This window comes from Gopherus flavomarginatus, chromosome 2 (genome assembly GCF_025201925.1).
Source record: "Gopherus flavomarginatus isolate rGopFla2 chromosome 2, rGopFla2.mat.asm, whole genome shotgun sequence".
Classification (NCBI taxonomy): Eukaryota; Metazoa; Chordata; order Testudines; family Testudinidae; genus Gopherus; species Gopherus flavomarginatus.
In genome coordinates, this window is record NC_066618.1 from 186574836 (window position 1) to 186590764 (window position 15929).

At 40.4% G+C, this 15929-nt stretch overlaps 1 long non-coding RNA gene across 1 annotated transcript; it reads left to right on the plus strand.

The window, feature by feature from the left end:
* The first annotated feature begins 17 nt into the window (after nucleotides 1–17).
* Nucleotides 18–12507, plus strand: LOC127045543 (uncharacterized). The gene is made up of 3 exons (XR_007772763.1): nucleotides 18–85; nucleotides 9838–9955; nucleotides 12047–12507. It is a non-coding gene; the product is annotated as an uncharacterized LOC127045543 (long non-coding RNA).
* Nucleotides 12508–15929: the final 3422 nt, after the last annotated feature.

Here is a 15929-nt window from a genome sequence, read left to right on the forward strand (position 1 = left end):
CTTGGGGGCAAAGGGACGGAGATTATCCACAAGGCACCTCTGTCCTTCTTCCCCCTCCCCTCTCGGCGGACGGGGTTCGAAAGAGGTTGGAGCACGGGGAGGCTGGCGCGAGCTGTGGAACGTTGGCCGGCGCGGAGCTCACGCTGCTGCGGGGGAAGGATGCCGGGGCCTCGCACTGGGGGGCTCCAGTGGCGGGGGCCGGCCAGGGGGTGGGGTCCTGTTTATGGCGAGGGAAGTTGCACTCCTCGGAGGGCGTGCGGGGGAAGGGGCGACACAGGGTGGGTGGGGGAAGCAGGACCCTTCTTAGTGGGAGGCTGTGGGGAGATGACAGTGGTGCCAGGGACCGGCTGCTGGACGGCTGCGTTGTCATTGGAAAGCCGGGGTGGAGCAGAAGGAAGACGCCAAAATACCTTTTAATTGGGAGACCTTGGAAGGGAGGAGGAAACGGATGGGGAGCACGTTTGGTTAAGAGGCAGTGGGAGGGGGATATCGTTAATAGAGATGGGAGGAAAAGAAGGGCGAGGCATGTCCAGCCCACCTTTCCTTGGTGGGCTATGGCTGATAGTAGCTATATGCTCCTGGGTGGAGAAAATAAATGGGACTTTCCTGGGAGGCTACAAAAGTGGGGAGAGGGAGGCATTTTGAGGGGAGAATGAGGATTAACGTGCCTGGAGTGGGTTAGGAAACTGCAGTAAAAAATGGAATTTACCTAAATTATCCTGTGGTCTAAAGGGACCTCTTGCTTTACATCTAGTTATTGGGCGCCTGCTTAGCTTTTCAGTGTGTGTCACCTCAGGACACTGTGCCTGGTTTATATAAAACTTACTCAATATGTCTCCAAGGTATTCTAAGGTCACTCCCCCTCCCCCACGTAATGCTGCAAAATCCCTGCTGCTGCACTGGATTAGTTTAAAGAGCTGAAACTCCTAGGCAGCAACAGCAGGACTAGTAAAATAACACACACATAATCCTATAGCTTGATAGATTTTTAAAACCTCCCTAGTTTTGCTGGTGCCAAGGTGTGCTGCATAGAGGAGGATTTGCTTGCGATTACAATTTGTAACGTTTTATCAAGGTAAAATATTTCCCAGGAATTAAAACAAACACACTTTCATAAATGCAACATTTACTGTAGTTCATTGTATGTGATGTTTTAATTGCCTCAGTCTTCATTAAATTATTGTGCCTTTTGCTTTTTCCAGAATATTTGGGTATTTTTCCCTTGTTTATACACAAGAATCAAATGGTCATCTGATTTAATTATATAAATAAATGGACATGGTAACATATACAAGCTAGGAAATTACTAATACCACATTTTTAAGTGTGTGTTGGTTGTGGGTTGCTCAAATAGCTTAATTTTTTTTATAAAAGGGAAGGGGGAGGAAAATGGTGATGATAAAGCTTACATTTTCAAAGATAACACCTCAGCCCTATGAGACAGAGAATAATTTCTGTCTTCAGATGAGACATGGGGGATAGAGAAATTTGAGTGACTTTTCCAGATATAAGTCTGTGGAAGACTTTGGATGATGTTTCCGGTTACTAATTCTGTATTCAAACCTTTGGCCATTTCTCCTTTTCCATGCAACCAAATAATATACTCTACATTTATAACATCTTCCAAATGAGGTTCCTAGCGCACTTCCCAAATTGTAATTTAGTCTTACATCATTCTTCTGAGGTAATAATATCTTCACCTTAGAGATGTGGAAACTTAAGTACAAGGAGGTTAGTGACTTTGCTCAATGTCACATAAAGGCTATGGGAGAGCCAGGAATAGAACCCAGATCTTATGATGCCTAGTCATATGCTTTACCCACAAAACCATCCTTCCTTCTTAAAGAGAGAACATTGTGCTTGCATCCTGTAGAATTAGTGTACAAAGTGCATTTAAAATGTTAAATGAAAAACAAAGTTACTTTTTAATATTCTAATTTTCCCTTCATATTTTTCCATATTTGTTGTTTATTTCAGGGTTTCTCTAATCTGGCACATTTTAAATTTTTTTTTTAAGTTTTGGTTCTCAACTTCCTAAAATATCTAATTATTAACTTTGCTATAAGTGATTACTTATATATTTCTTTATGAAACAAACTCCGGTAAAAGCTGTAATAATAAAATTACATTTTGAAGTCCTATTGTGAAGAGCTGTAGAATACCACTTAAGAATGGCCATGTTGGGTCAGACCAAAGGTCCATCTAGCCCATCTTCTGACAGTGGCCAATGCCAGGTGCCCCAGAGGGAATGAACAGAACAGGTAATCATCAAGTAATCCTTCCTCTGTCAGCCATTCCCAGCTTCTGGCAAACAGAGGTTAGGGACATCATCCCTGCCCATTCTGGCTAATAGCCATCGATGGATCTATCCTCCATGAAGTTACCTAATTTTTTTTGAGCCCTGTTATAGTCTTGGGAATTATTTATCAGAGAATTACTTATAGAATTCATATACACAAATGGAGTGATAGCTTCATCTTTCCATGCTTCATCCTAAATTGGAAATACACTCATCAGCTGGCTACTTAGTCATCACTTGAATATAATTTGTTTTTATGTTAGAGGTGGGCTAAAACTCCTACTTTTGGTTCTTCATGATGTATACAGAAGGCTTGCAAGTTTTTGTTTTTTGTTGTTTTTTAATTATTTTTTTTCCTGCTTGTGCTTTACTTCACAAATTCAGGTCTCACCTACTGGGTTTTTTTCTTGGAAGGCTCAATTATTGCATTACTGGTAACAAGCAAGTACAATCTGATTAACTGATATACAGACGAGTTTCATCTTACGTGCATTTAACATGCACAAATTCAGCTTTGTGCGGTCAGCTAAAAAAAAAAAGAGAAAAATAACAGTTTAAATACTGTTCCTGTAGTGCGGGCGATTCTGCCTGCCATTACACACAATGTAATTTTGACTATATACTTTTTTCACTTTATGCGCTGACAGCAGAACGTAACCCCGGCATAAGATGAGACATCTCTGCATCCTCCAAGGAGACATCCAGCAAAATCAGGCTTGACATTCCTGATATTTCTAAGTTAACAAGAAGAAAACATTTTTGAAACAAACATATCAGGCCTTTTTTTTGTACAATATAAATTAGCAAAAACCCTTTTTTCCACCTTCAGAATGCTTTTTAGCAAGATGTTTCAGTTTGGCTAAAGGTGTCGTGTTTCCCGATAGTGGCTGTTCCACATAACAGATAAGAGCATGCTATTGCTGTTTCGCTTTTAGCTCAGTTAGTAGAGATTTGTTGCTGTTGTTGCTGAAGATCCTTGGTTGTGTTCTCACAATCTGTTGTGGGGGAAGTTACACAAGAAGGCACCCATTGTGGTCCAGGAATCCTGCCCTTCTTATCCCACTGTGCTTCACCACCTCAGTACTTTGTTGACTGACTTGCTATAAATACATAAATAGATTGTTTTACATAAATGATTTATTAAACACTGATACTGTGACTGTGTAGTCAATATCATGCAGTTGATTTGAACTGCTCTTGGCATCAGTGGCTACCACTGAATTTGATCAGGGGCTCCCATGGATGCCTTAATGTGATAATGAGCTTAGTCCTAGCTACCATCAAATTATTCTGCTTTGGAGATGTTTGAAAAGTGACAAAAAATGGCATTGTGGAGTCACATGTTTGTGTGTCATTGATTTCTAGATCAAATCTGTTTATCATAAGCTATTTTTATGTTTTCTAATTATGCAGAAATCTGAAAATGAAGTTGTTTCTTCTTCAGCAAGATCAGTATGTTCTACATGGGGTTTCAACTGTTGCTTGCAACCTTGGTGGCAGAACCAGATCTGTCAATCACTATCAATCATATCACAATATGATCTTTAAATGGCACTAATCTCTTGAAAGACAAGATACAAAAGGAGAAGACCTTTATGCACTTTGGAGTCTTCTGTACCTAATAATTCTAGGCACAGTAGCTTTGAGAGAAAAAAAGAGAGCATGCCAAATACAGTAAGCAATGTGAGTCTTAAGTCCTCTTTGTTGGAAGGTCAGCTTTCTGAATGGGAGCCTGAGGGAGGCAGGTGCAAGATGAGCTATTTGCTCTAGGCTGTTTTGAGACAATGCTTACATGGTGCTTTCAGTCCCCAGAGCAAGAGAGGAAAACAAGAAAATATTTTCTCCCTTGGTCAAAACTAGGTCCAGACGCTCCTTTCTGCTTGGTACTGGAGAATTCAACCAGATCTAAATGGGAATTTTCCACAAAATCTAAGTGCTTGAGTAAGCAGGCAACACATTTTGATAATGTAAAGCAAAACAAATATTATCTGGTTAGCTTTAAGGCAGATGTAGTTATTTTTTCCATAGTGAAATAGGATCATTCTCACATAGGACAGTTTTATACCCAAAGATGCTGTTAAGTGAGTAGATTCTTCACTCAGCAGGAACTTCAGTGGTACCTCTACAGCCAACTGATGCTTGAGGGCAGCCTTGGCATGGACAGAATATATTTTAAAGACCTGAGAAAAAGATCCGTGACCTCTTTGCAGAAGAGAATCATTCATAGCCAACATATGTGGAAGTGCCTCATTTCATTTTTCAGCCTGGGTCATTTGCTCTGATGTGTCTTTGAACTTGGAAGGCAGATTGGTGAAATATTTACTGACCTTAAAGTTCTCCTAGGGAAAGATTTTTCAGTGAGCCAATGGATAGGGTCATGGTATATATAGCTGCACAGTGAGATGAGCTACAAACCCAAGCAGTCATTTTCTGGTTTCTCCTACAATATAAAACTGGTATAACCAGTACAGGAGAGGCAGAAAGAACATGGGCTGAATTTATGTGATAACTCACCAGCCTGCAAACAAAGGGCATGATGCCAGATTTTCCTAGCCATAGAAGAAAGGAACCTTGTATCCAGGGTAATCTGTGATTGTTTGTGAACAGATGGCCGATTACCACTTCATACAAATGACTTCTGGATACCTATCCCCAAATGTAGCATATTTCCCCAAAATTATACCTGCCCAAAATGAATGGGTTTTCTAGACCTAAAATAGATATAACTTTAAAGTCTGACATCTCATGCACCTGTAAGGCTAGAAACAAGAACTTTTATATAACTGGAAAAGGTGGTTTTCCAGATTCCCACTGGGGTACAACATTCATGTCTAACCCTGGGAGGTCCCAAAACACCAGATATGAAAATTGTTACTTTTTATGCACAGAAAAACTCTTTATGGTCATTTTTAGAGGTTTTAATGACTTCCTCTCAGTTCTATATAGCTGGATTCATTATAACTAAGGCAACTAGGTTTACAGGTATAGGGTTTAAGAAATAAAACCAACTTTTTTTAAACTCTAAAATATTCCTATAGTCGTTTTTCTGTAATGTGACATACAGAGTACATGATGGCATGCTGTGGGATAAGTGTTTTAATAGTACTTGTGTGGGGTGGCCAGCATCACTCACCTGTGAGTAACACTAACATCCCAGACTCATCTGGTAAAGTCTTTATACCACACCATTCATGAGTAATACATTTTTGTTTCGTGTTTGAGAAGACAGAACTTTGCTAGGCAACAAGCAGAGACAATTTCTTCTTCAAGATTAATAGTTTAAAACCCCCTTTAGGCAGCCATCTTTGTATGCAGGCTTCTATACCTTCAACAATTTCTTCAGTTACTTTAAGATCTCCTTTGAGTTTGTTATCTAGACTGTATGTATAACCTCACTGTATGTTTTGTCCCTGATGTCCTTCTGTCTTGAGGAATCAAGAAAGGATAAGGTAGAACTGCATTTTCAGAGAGGCAGCTAACTATTTAGACTTCAAAAGGGGAGAAAGAAAGACCTTTGACAGGGGTGAAAGTAACTTACAGGACTTACCCATACTGCTGGACTCCTGGGGGGGGGCGTGGCCTCATCTGGAAGGCATGGCCTCTCAGGATTTAAAGGCCCTGGGGAACCAGCTGTGGCTGGGAGACCCAGGGCCTTTAAATCAACCAGGGGCTCCCAGCTGCAGAGGTGGCTGGGAGCCCTCAGGGGCAAATTAAAGGGCCTGGGGCTCTGGCTGCCAGGGGGAACCCCGAGATTTGTGGGGCTGGGGCAGGGATTTAAAGGGCCCAGAGCTTCTGCCACTGAGGGAAACCTGGAGCCCTTTAAATCCTGGCCCCAGCCTGGCAGCCAAAGCCATGGCCGGGATTCAAAGGGCTCTGGGCTCCCCGCCGTGGAAGTCGATGCAGTCCAGCACAGCGTACTGGCTCTTGCCGGTACACCGTACCGGACTGGACCGGCTTACTTTCACCTCTGACTGTGTGTATGTGTATGAATGTGTCACAAACAATGCAGCTGCAGCCTGCTACCAACCAGCAGCAACCCCAGCAACCGGCCCCTGTGGGCTGCTGCCTGCAGAGAGCCAGCAGGTGCCGCTGGGCTGGGTCTGCCAAGGAGTAAGTAACCAAGGCAAAAACCACAGCCAGCCAGCCAGGGAGGGAGCAAGGGGGGGGAGGGGGGAGTCAGGGGTGAATGAAGGACAACTGGAATAGCCTTCATGAAATATACAAGATATTTAGGGAAAGTTTTGTCAATTTCAGCCTCTGCACTCTGCAGGCAGGACAAAACAAAAAGAGATCTGAGATTGCACCTGATGTCCTAAGGACATTTCAGGTGTTTAAATCAATATATAAAGAGTAGTTTCATTCCAATCCACCCTATTTCTTTCAAAGGAGGCACAATAATGTCCCGGAATATTCAGTGTTTTCCCCTCCAATCCCTTTGTGGTTTTGTCTATGGGGGCTATTTGCTTTCCCTGTGAATCTTTAGTTGCTTTAGCAAAATTACTTTGCCAAAAATAAACCCTAATCATCATGACACATCTTTCCACCATGTTCTCCATGTTTTTTGTGTTTTTTTTTTAACAGTAACATTTCAAAGAGGATCTTCAAGCAGTTTGGACATCACAACCATGATCCTCTGCTGGGGAGGGAATGGAATATATTTGAACTTGGAAATGGTTCCTGATTTTGATTGTGTTTAGTTGATCCCCGCATCCTGGGGGCAGAAAAGGACTGCCCCTGCCATGGTCAAACACACCCTCCCCTCGACCCACTGCCCCCAGCTACTGTGAGTGAAATTAACAAGGATGCCAGAAACCTAGCCCTGGGGACTGAACCATCAGGGAACAGCTGAGTTTAAACTATTTTTATGCAGGGAGCAGGCTTCTCTCTCCCTCCCTCAGTCAGTCTCCTTTTCTTACCGGTCCTCCGTACCGGCCCGTACCAGCTTACTTTGATCTTTGAGGACATGAAATTCTCCATTTGGGCTTTATCAACACATAAACTTGCTGAGGACTACAGAAAGACACGTTAAGACAGGTGAAAGTTGCCCTGGAGACTACAGCCTCTTTCACTTTACAGCCCAGATTCCTCTCCAGAGCAGGGCCTTCTTTGCAGTGAAGGAGCAGAGATCCTGAGGGGAAAAATAGTATGTGATCATGCAATTAAAGACTGTGTCATAATGCATATGCACAAAGGAGGCAAATTAAGGTTGCCCGGGCAATCTAAATTCTGACATTTCCTAATTTTTGAGTGCCTGACTTGGCAACCTTAACCTTCTCCCATCTACTCTGCCTGCGCCTCTCGCCCTAGTGGAGTACCAGAGTTGACAGGAGAGACTCGGCTGTCGATTTATCGCATCTAGACTAGATGCGATAATCGATTCCTGCTGGATCAGTCGCTTCCCGTCAATCCAGCAGGTACTGTAGACAAGCCCTCATGCCTAAGCAATTATAGCAGTAGTCATGTTTTCCAAGGTACAATCATGTATGCTATGCAATGAAGTCCTCAATCTTTAATTTTCTTCCTTATGATTAGATAATTCATCTAGGGATAGTAGTTCATATGCAACAGAATAATAATTGTTCAATTTAAAATGAGGGAGACTTCTTTCCTGGAAAAAAGTCTACTTGGAACTGCTGCAGGTACTTCTACTAGCACTGTACCCACTGGTGCTAGCCTACAGTTAGCCTTCATAATGCCTTTATGTTGTATCTAAAGATAACATTAAGAAATTTTGAAGGACAAGCTTATGTGCAATAGGCCGTAATTAATACCTACTGCAGTGGAAGCTATGAAGTTTTTTAATAAATGATCAATTTTATAAACAAATATAAGCTTGTACGCTCAGATTGTGGGGGCTTCTGTTGAAAAGATCAAAAGGAACAAATGGTTGTTTTAGTCATCATGAGGTTTGCCAAACAACTAATTGTTTGTGTCAGCTGCTTATTTAAGGCCTGATGCTGCCAGGTGCCGAACACCCTCAGCTCCCATTAGCTTCATTGGAATTGAGGGAGTTCAGCACCTAACAGGATCAAGACATTAAGTTGGGAATTGATAGGTAGGGATCAGGGTCTACATGTGAATGATGTAAGGAAAACATTGGTCTTGTTAATATATACTTAGCTCCTGTGGTCCATAAACTTGGGTGTAAATTTAACTTTTGCCTCTGATACCTGATTATAATCCATACCAATGGCAGCTTCCATTACATTAACCAAACTCTTAAATTAACTGGCTTACATAATACCAGCCATACTGGGTCAGACCAAAGTCCATCTAGCCCAGTATCCTGTCTTCTGGCAGTGGCCAATGCCATGTGCCCCAGAAGGAATGAACAGAACAGGTAATCATCAAGTGATCCATCCCCTGTTGCCCATTCCCAGCTTCTGGAAAACAGAGGCTAAGGACACCATCCCTGCCCATCCTGGCTAATAGCCATTGATTGACCTATTCTCCATGAATTTCTCTAGTTCTTTTTTGAGCCCTGTTATAGTCTTGGCCTTCACAACATTCTCTGGCAAAGAGTTCCACAGGTTGACTGCATTGTGTGAAAAAATACTTCATTTTGTTTGTTTTAAACCTGCTGACTATTAAGTTCATTTGATGGCCCCTAGCTCTTGTGTTATGCAAAAGAGTAAATAATACTTCCTTATTTACTTTCTCCACACCAGTCATGATTTTATAGAACTCTATCATATCCCCCCTAAGTTGTCTCTTTTCCAAGTTGAAAAGTCCCAGTCTTATTAATCTCGTCTCATATGACAGCTGTTCCATACCCCTAATCATTTTTGTTGCCCTTTTCTGAACCTTTTCCAAGTCCAATATATCTCTTTTGAGATGGGGCGACCACATCTGCACGCAGGATTCAAGATGTGGAATTTATATAGAGGCAATATGATATTTTCTGTCTTATTAGCTATCCCTTTCTTAACAATTCCCAACATTCTGTTCGCTTTTTTGACTGCTGCTGCTCATTGAGTGGATGTTTTCAAAGAACAATCCACAATGACTCTATGATTTTATATTTATAGTTGGGATTATGTTTTCCAATGTGCATTACTTTGCATTTATCAACACTGAATTTCATCTGACATTTTGTTTCCCAGTCAACCAGTTTTGAGAGCTTCTTTTGTAGCTCTTCGCAATTTGCCTGAGACTTAACTATCCTGAGTAATTTTATATCATCTGCAAATTTTGCCACCTCACTGTTTACCTCTTTTTCCAGATCATTTATGAATATGTTAAATAGGACTGGGCCCAGTATAGACACCTAGTGGACACCATTATTTACCTCTCTCCATTCTGAAAATTGACCATTTATTCCTACCCTTTGTTTCCTATCTTTTAACCAGTTACCAATGCATGAGAGAACCTTCCCTCTTATCTCATGACTGCTTCTTTTGCTTAAGAGCCTTTGTGAATGGTATCCACTTGTATATATGGTTTCTAAGATGTCTGTTGATAATGACCTCAAATTTATTTTGCTAGAAATCACACTATAATTTTTGTTCAGCTCATGTTATTTCTTCTCTCACGTTAAGGTATTAAAACACAGTTGATGCTGATGCAGTTCCTCAGTGTCAGAAGCTAAGGTGAGAGGCCAGCTGCTTCTGAGGACATTGTCTGCTGCTATCAAGATATTCAGCTTAGCAGTTTCAAGTTTTATGAGAATTGGTAGGACTTATTTTCTGAAATGCTTTACTGAAGAGAGGATGAAAATATAAAAATCTGGATATTTTAGGAACCTTGCTTTCTGGAGCTTGTTCACTGGTTGTAAAATATAGGCTGGCTCAGAGAGATCCTTTTTAAAATAAAATTGAATCTTCATTGTCAAGTGGTGTCGAATATGATATTGGGCACAAGAAGGTAGCAATGGAAGCCAAATGAAAATTAAAAGAGAGAAGGCCAGCACAGCAAAATGACAGCAGAACAATTATAACATTCTGAGGGATTTTGGTACAGTTTCAAATTTGCTTTCTTCACTGATGCAGACACAATGTGCCAAAAAGGCCCTGTACTCAGTACCTTGGTAAAGGATGCCAGCCAGCCAGCGTACGTGATGCCTTCTGCTGTCCAGTCTATGAACAAATAGTTATCTTTGAAAGATGCTGTTTGCTTTCTTTCAAGGCCACATTAATGGGATATAGTGGTTCCAGCTCCTTTCTGCCCAACAGCAACAGCAAACTCCATTCCTCCTTTTTACTTTGGCCACTAGAATAGATCGCCTGCTCTCTCTCTCAGGCCTGTGACAATGGTTCTCTACTATTGTCTTTTGGGGAATGCAGTATAAGAGTAGTCCCATTTTTTTTAATTGTTTTGTTTTAAGTCTGTAGGTGGATAGTTTCACAATAGAAACATGTTTTTTCAAGTCTTCTTAGCATGAAGAGATGAGTATAGCATACTGATCAAATTATTCTTGATTTGGGGTTGCTTTAAATGCACAGCTCTGCAGGCCCATATGCAGACTCCTGGCATTCTACTTCTTCCTCTTTCAGTGGAACTGCATCAATTCTGCTGTAGTCACAGTCCTCTGCAACTGAGAGAACAGGTTGGCACAGCATTTGCTCCAAAGCCATGTTTTATAGAACAAATATTTATGTTATTTTTAATTTAAAAAGTCATTTTGAAACTCATGTTAAAACCCCTACTTTCCACTATGACCTGTAAATTTTTAAAATACCTGTCCTTGTGACCTAGTTTTAGATCCAGTAATAATATATGTGATCGTAACTGTAATATGTCAGTTTACCTCTCCGTGCCATGAAATGACTCAGCTTGCGTACCATGGAGAATGGTTTTTAAAATCGAGATCAGCTAATTTAGACTGTAAGGCTTCCAGGCCTGGGACGAGCTCTTTGTTCTGTGTTTGTATGGTGCCTAGCACAGTGGGGTTCTGCTTTCTTTGCACCCCTGCAATACAAATAATAAATCTTAATCTTAAACTTGAACTATCCCCTCCAAAAGGGTCTACTACTCCTGTCGGGAATTGTGCGCATGTGGAGACATGTTAAATATTGGAATCCTCTACACAGTCTGGCAAAGAACCTAAAATATCATCACTGCTTTTCGTTTATTTGTTAACATCCTGAGAAGGGGAACTGGTCAATCTTAATAGCATAGTTAGCTTTGCCTGCTTCAAGGAGTCATTGTTTTCTGAACAGAAACATCATTGATTGTATAGGACAAAATGCATGCTACTTGATGTTGTCCCACAAATAGAGTAGCAAAGAAGAGTGGTGATTTTGAAATCCTGTATATGAAATGTGATGTACCTACAATAGGAACTGAATATTAGAGTCTTTTCTTCACAAAAGCATGTAAGTGGGTTTGTAACCAGTTAATATCATGGTTGATTCTAAGGGCTAGTCTACACTGGTAATGCTAAAGCGCTGCCGCGGCAGCGCTTTAACATGGCCTGTGTGGTTGTGGCACAGCGCTGGAAGAGAGCTTTTTTTTTTCCCCACACCCCTGAGCGAGAAAGTTGCAGCGCTGTAAATTACCAGTGCAGACAAGCCCTAAAAGCAGTTTCTCTCAACACACAATGTGATTAATATTTGGTTAGTTACTTTGGCAGCTGTCTGTGATTCACCCTTGCTAGTGGCCCAGATTAGTACATAGTAGTCATCTGGTAACCAATTTGGTGCATTGTGATTTCTGGGACGGGTTTTTGGCAATGTAGATGGAACCCTTTAGTCATGCTTCTATAACCAATTTGTCTTCTCCTTTTCCTCTCAGAGAACTATTCATGAGGGGCATCTCATGGTTCATTGTCCCACATGCTTCAGGTGTGTATGCATGTCTTCCAGCCACTTTATCCTCTGCTGAGCCAGATTTTACTAGACGGCGCTGATACAAACCTGGTTTTGGCTGCATGGTAGATGTGTAAGAATAAACATAGATATACATGGCTGTGATAATTATCCCTGGTTGTGTGAATATACAGCAACCATGTATTTTGTGATTGTGTCAGATGAAAGTGACATGAACCAATTATGAAAGTATAGCTGTACTATGTAGAGGAGGCCTGATATGTCATTGGATTGTATGTTTGTAAACAATTGCAAGAACAATGTCATTCTTTGTACATGTCAGTTTCTTTGCTGTCTGGAACATTGTAGAGACTTAGAATATAATAAGTCTTAAATGTACAATAAAATGTTGCAGGTAGCCTATAAAGAAATATCTTCATGAGAATTCTGTTTGCTGTGCAAACTCCCATAATGATTTAAGAGCAGTTTTTACCAACTGTTGGAAAATAACATTTTACCTTTTAATGTAGTTAAAAACAAAAATTCTCATGTTTGTTAAACATTTATGCATATTTTTTCATACCTAGATGTAATGGAGTATAATTTAAGACTCTGGGCAGGGACGAGGGCAAATGATGCATGTAATGATTGTTGTAACATTTGCAAGAAAATAATGTATTTAAATTAGATCAAGCTTTAATGTTATCATACTTTTCTACTTGATTTAACATGGGGAAAAGAGAGTACGATTTTATGGTAAAGTGTTTTAAGCATTAGATATTTTCTTTTCTTTTTGATCATCCTTTCATTTTACCCTAAAGCCATGCAAATATTCCTAAATACAAATCCTCATTGGCTTATATTACATCTTACATTCCACTGCTTCTAGTGAAGAGGTCATGCTAAATCAGAAATGATGGAGAGACTGGACCTCTTTTATACACAAGATGGCCCAATTAATACTGTTGAAATTGTGTGGAGGAATGCAATATGAACAGACAGGTTTAAGATAGGAACTTAGGTAATTTTCTTTTATACTTTATTTTCTTCAGCTATTAAATGCAACACAGTATTATCTCTGGAATTCATATTCAGAGCAAGACACAAGCAAGATAAATACCTTCTTTGGACCCCTTGGGTTTGGGGTTTGTATTTGCTACAGTTTTCAGGCCAGCCCAATCTATTCTACTGATAGCATGACCAGTGTTGGAGGCAGTTTACCATTCTAACCTGATTTTTCTCCCTCCAGCAAAAGGAATAGTTGGGATAAAATTCTTACCTTGATGTGTGTCACTCTTAGGCCCCAAAGATGATAACATTATAGCATGGCCTAATTTAAATTTTAAAATACTTTTATAAATGAGTGATCAGTTTAGCTGTGAAGTGCAGTTATGATAAGAAAATGTGAGTAGGTAAAAATGGTACCATCCTGTTAAAAACATCTTTCCTCTGTGTGTATCCAGGCTCCTTTCTTTGAACAAAAATAAGTTTGGGTTATTTTTTAGTCCTGTTAACACTGCAGCGTTAGTATTAAATGGGAGATGGAGGTGAGATGCATTCTGTTCTGGCTCATGCAACACCAAAGAGATTATGTAATTCGTATTAGGAGGTCAAATTCTCTCCCAGTCAAGTTTCCATTAAAACCAGTGGTAAGGCTCCCATTGCCTTCAGTGGGGGTTGGGTTGTAATCAGTGAATAGATTGTAAGGGCCAACTTACTTTGACCTACATAATCTTTATTACTGGTGGTAGTGCACAAACCAGAAAACACAGCCTGACTCTCCCATTCCAGTCTGAGTTTCAAGGCTGGTGGTTTAAAAAAAACCTATATCTTTACTTGTAAATTGAGCATAATTGATCTGGAAGCCACTGAGATGTAATAAACATGAAACCCCGTGATACTGCTTTTATAGAGTCACTTTTCAAAGTTAGAACTACACTTTAAAAGAACAAAGGGTTAATACTACAAGGAATCCACTGCATTCTCACTACCTGCATAAACGTTTCTTTATCTGGGAGTAAAATATCAGTACACTTTTCAATTTAAAGTTTATGAATTTCTGTTCTTTTCTTCCTTAATAACTCTTTGAGGTGTCACCACTGAAAAGATGAATCATTTTTTTTTAGTAGGAGGCCTGACACATGATGAAATCACTATCTGACACTTCAATGACTTCTAATGTTGTTTTGTGTAACACATCAATGTTGGGGATGCTGTGGGATTTTGAATGTTCAGCAACTCACGGATAATGTGATGTTGCAACTCTGTGGGTAGTAGTTCTTTTCTTTCCTCCAAACTGATGACATGCTTTATCGTTACAGAATGTGAGAACTTGCCTTTTTGGTATGACTAGCCTATGGCTATTATTAATCATGATTCAATTAAAAAAATACTTCTGAAAACTTAACACATTTGAAACTGGCAGAGGGAGGCTGTCTTTATAATTATTCTTGAGAATCAGTGTAAAAGCAGAAATGAATTAATTTTAGTATGGAAAAGGTCTTTAGCTTCCTCAAAACAGTCACATAATGCTCTTGGGAGAAGTGTATATACATCATAGAACATCCCTTTTATGATGTGTCACATGATTTTTCTGCTGTGTTGTAAATGAACGGACTATGTGTTGGCTACTTGATTACCCCCTGTACCGAGCAATTGGTGTTTACCCTACAGCCACTTCAGATATAACCACAGATGTTTGGCACTAAAATAAAATAATTAGTAATAAACAATTGGCTGTTTGGTAATAAGCCAAACAGTTTTATTTGAAAGGAAAACATTGTAGATGGCAGCACTAATGCTGCTACTAGTTCTCTAGACGTATCCTAAACCTTTTGGCCTCATATTCTTCAAACTGATGCCTTCTTGTGACTCCAAAAACCTCTCATGACCTCATGCTTCAAAATCAGAAATCATATTTTTTGTAATATGTACCTCTCCTCCTCCATTCTCCAACAGGAAACGTCTGTCTTTCCTTAACACTCCCTATCTTATATGTCTGTGTTTCTACAGCACCCATAGTTTCTAATCACTTAAATATTCCCCTGCTTTGTGCTACTTTGGAATTTTAAATGTCTTCTTCAATACTGTCCCCCCCATCAGGTTTCGCAGTCCCCTCCTCTGAACCTGTAGGTTGTTCAGGAGGATATTGTCACCACTCGAATGTCACAATAAGAAGCTGTTTGGGTATAGACTCAACCTACCTTCCTGTATGAATGTTATTTTATAAAACAGCTCAAGGTTGGTATCTTAAAGAGAGGTCTCCCCTTTTTCCCCACAAACTCAAATGCCTGTCCAGATGGATCTGGTCTGTCCAATCTGTTCCTGGTGGCTGTGGTCTGGTCTGTCAGTGTCTAGCTTAGATGTGTTATCAAGCCTCCATTATTCTAGTATCTGAGCACCTCACGCTCTTCACTGTATTTATCCTAACAACACCCTGCAAGGTTTACAGATGGGTAACTGAGTCATAGAGATACTAAGCACCTGTGAGATCAAGTGCTCACATGAAGTCTGTAGCAGAGCACGGAATTGAATCTAGGTCTCCCAAGTCCTAGACTTGTGCCCTAGCTACTGGACCATCCTTCCTTTAGAGTGGCATACTTGGGTATTCTGGACCTGACACCTGACCACTCCCCAGTTTAACCCAATTGCTGGACATGGAGAAGCCCCTGTTGGTGGCCTCTCTTGCCAGTCACACCAAGAGGCTCCCAATAATTTCCATAGGTGACATGGTACCATTGCCACAGCATGGGGGAAGAGGGAGGTTTTAATCTCCTACTAAGAAGTCTCCTAGACCCTTCTTAGACACATGATAGAGAAACTTTCTGAACAGTTGAAAATGTAGTTTACTTAAACGTAGTGGCACAGTACTGCACAACAATTTA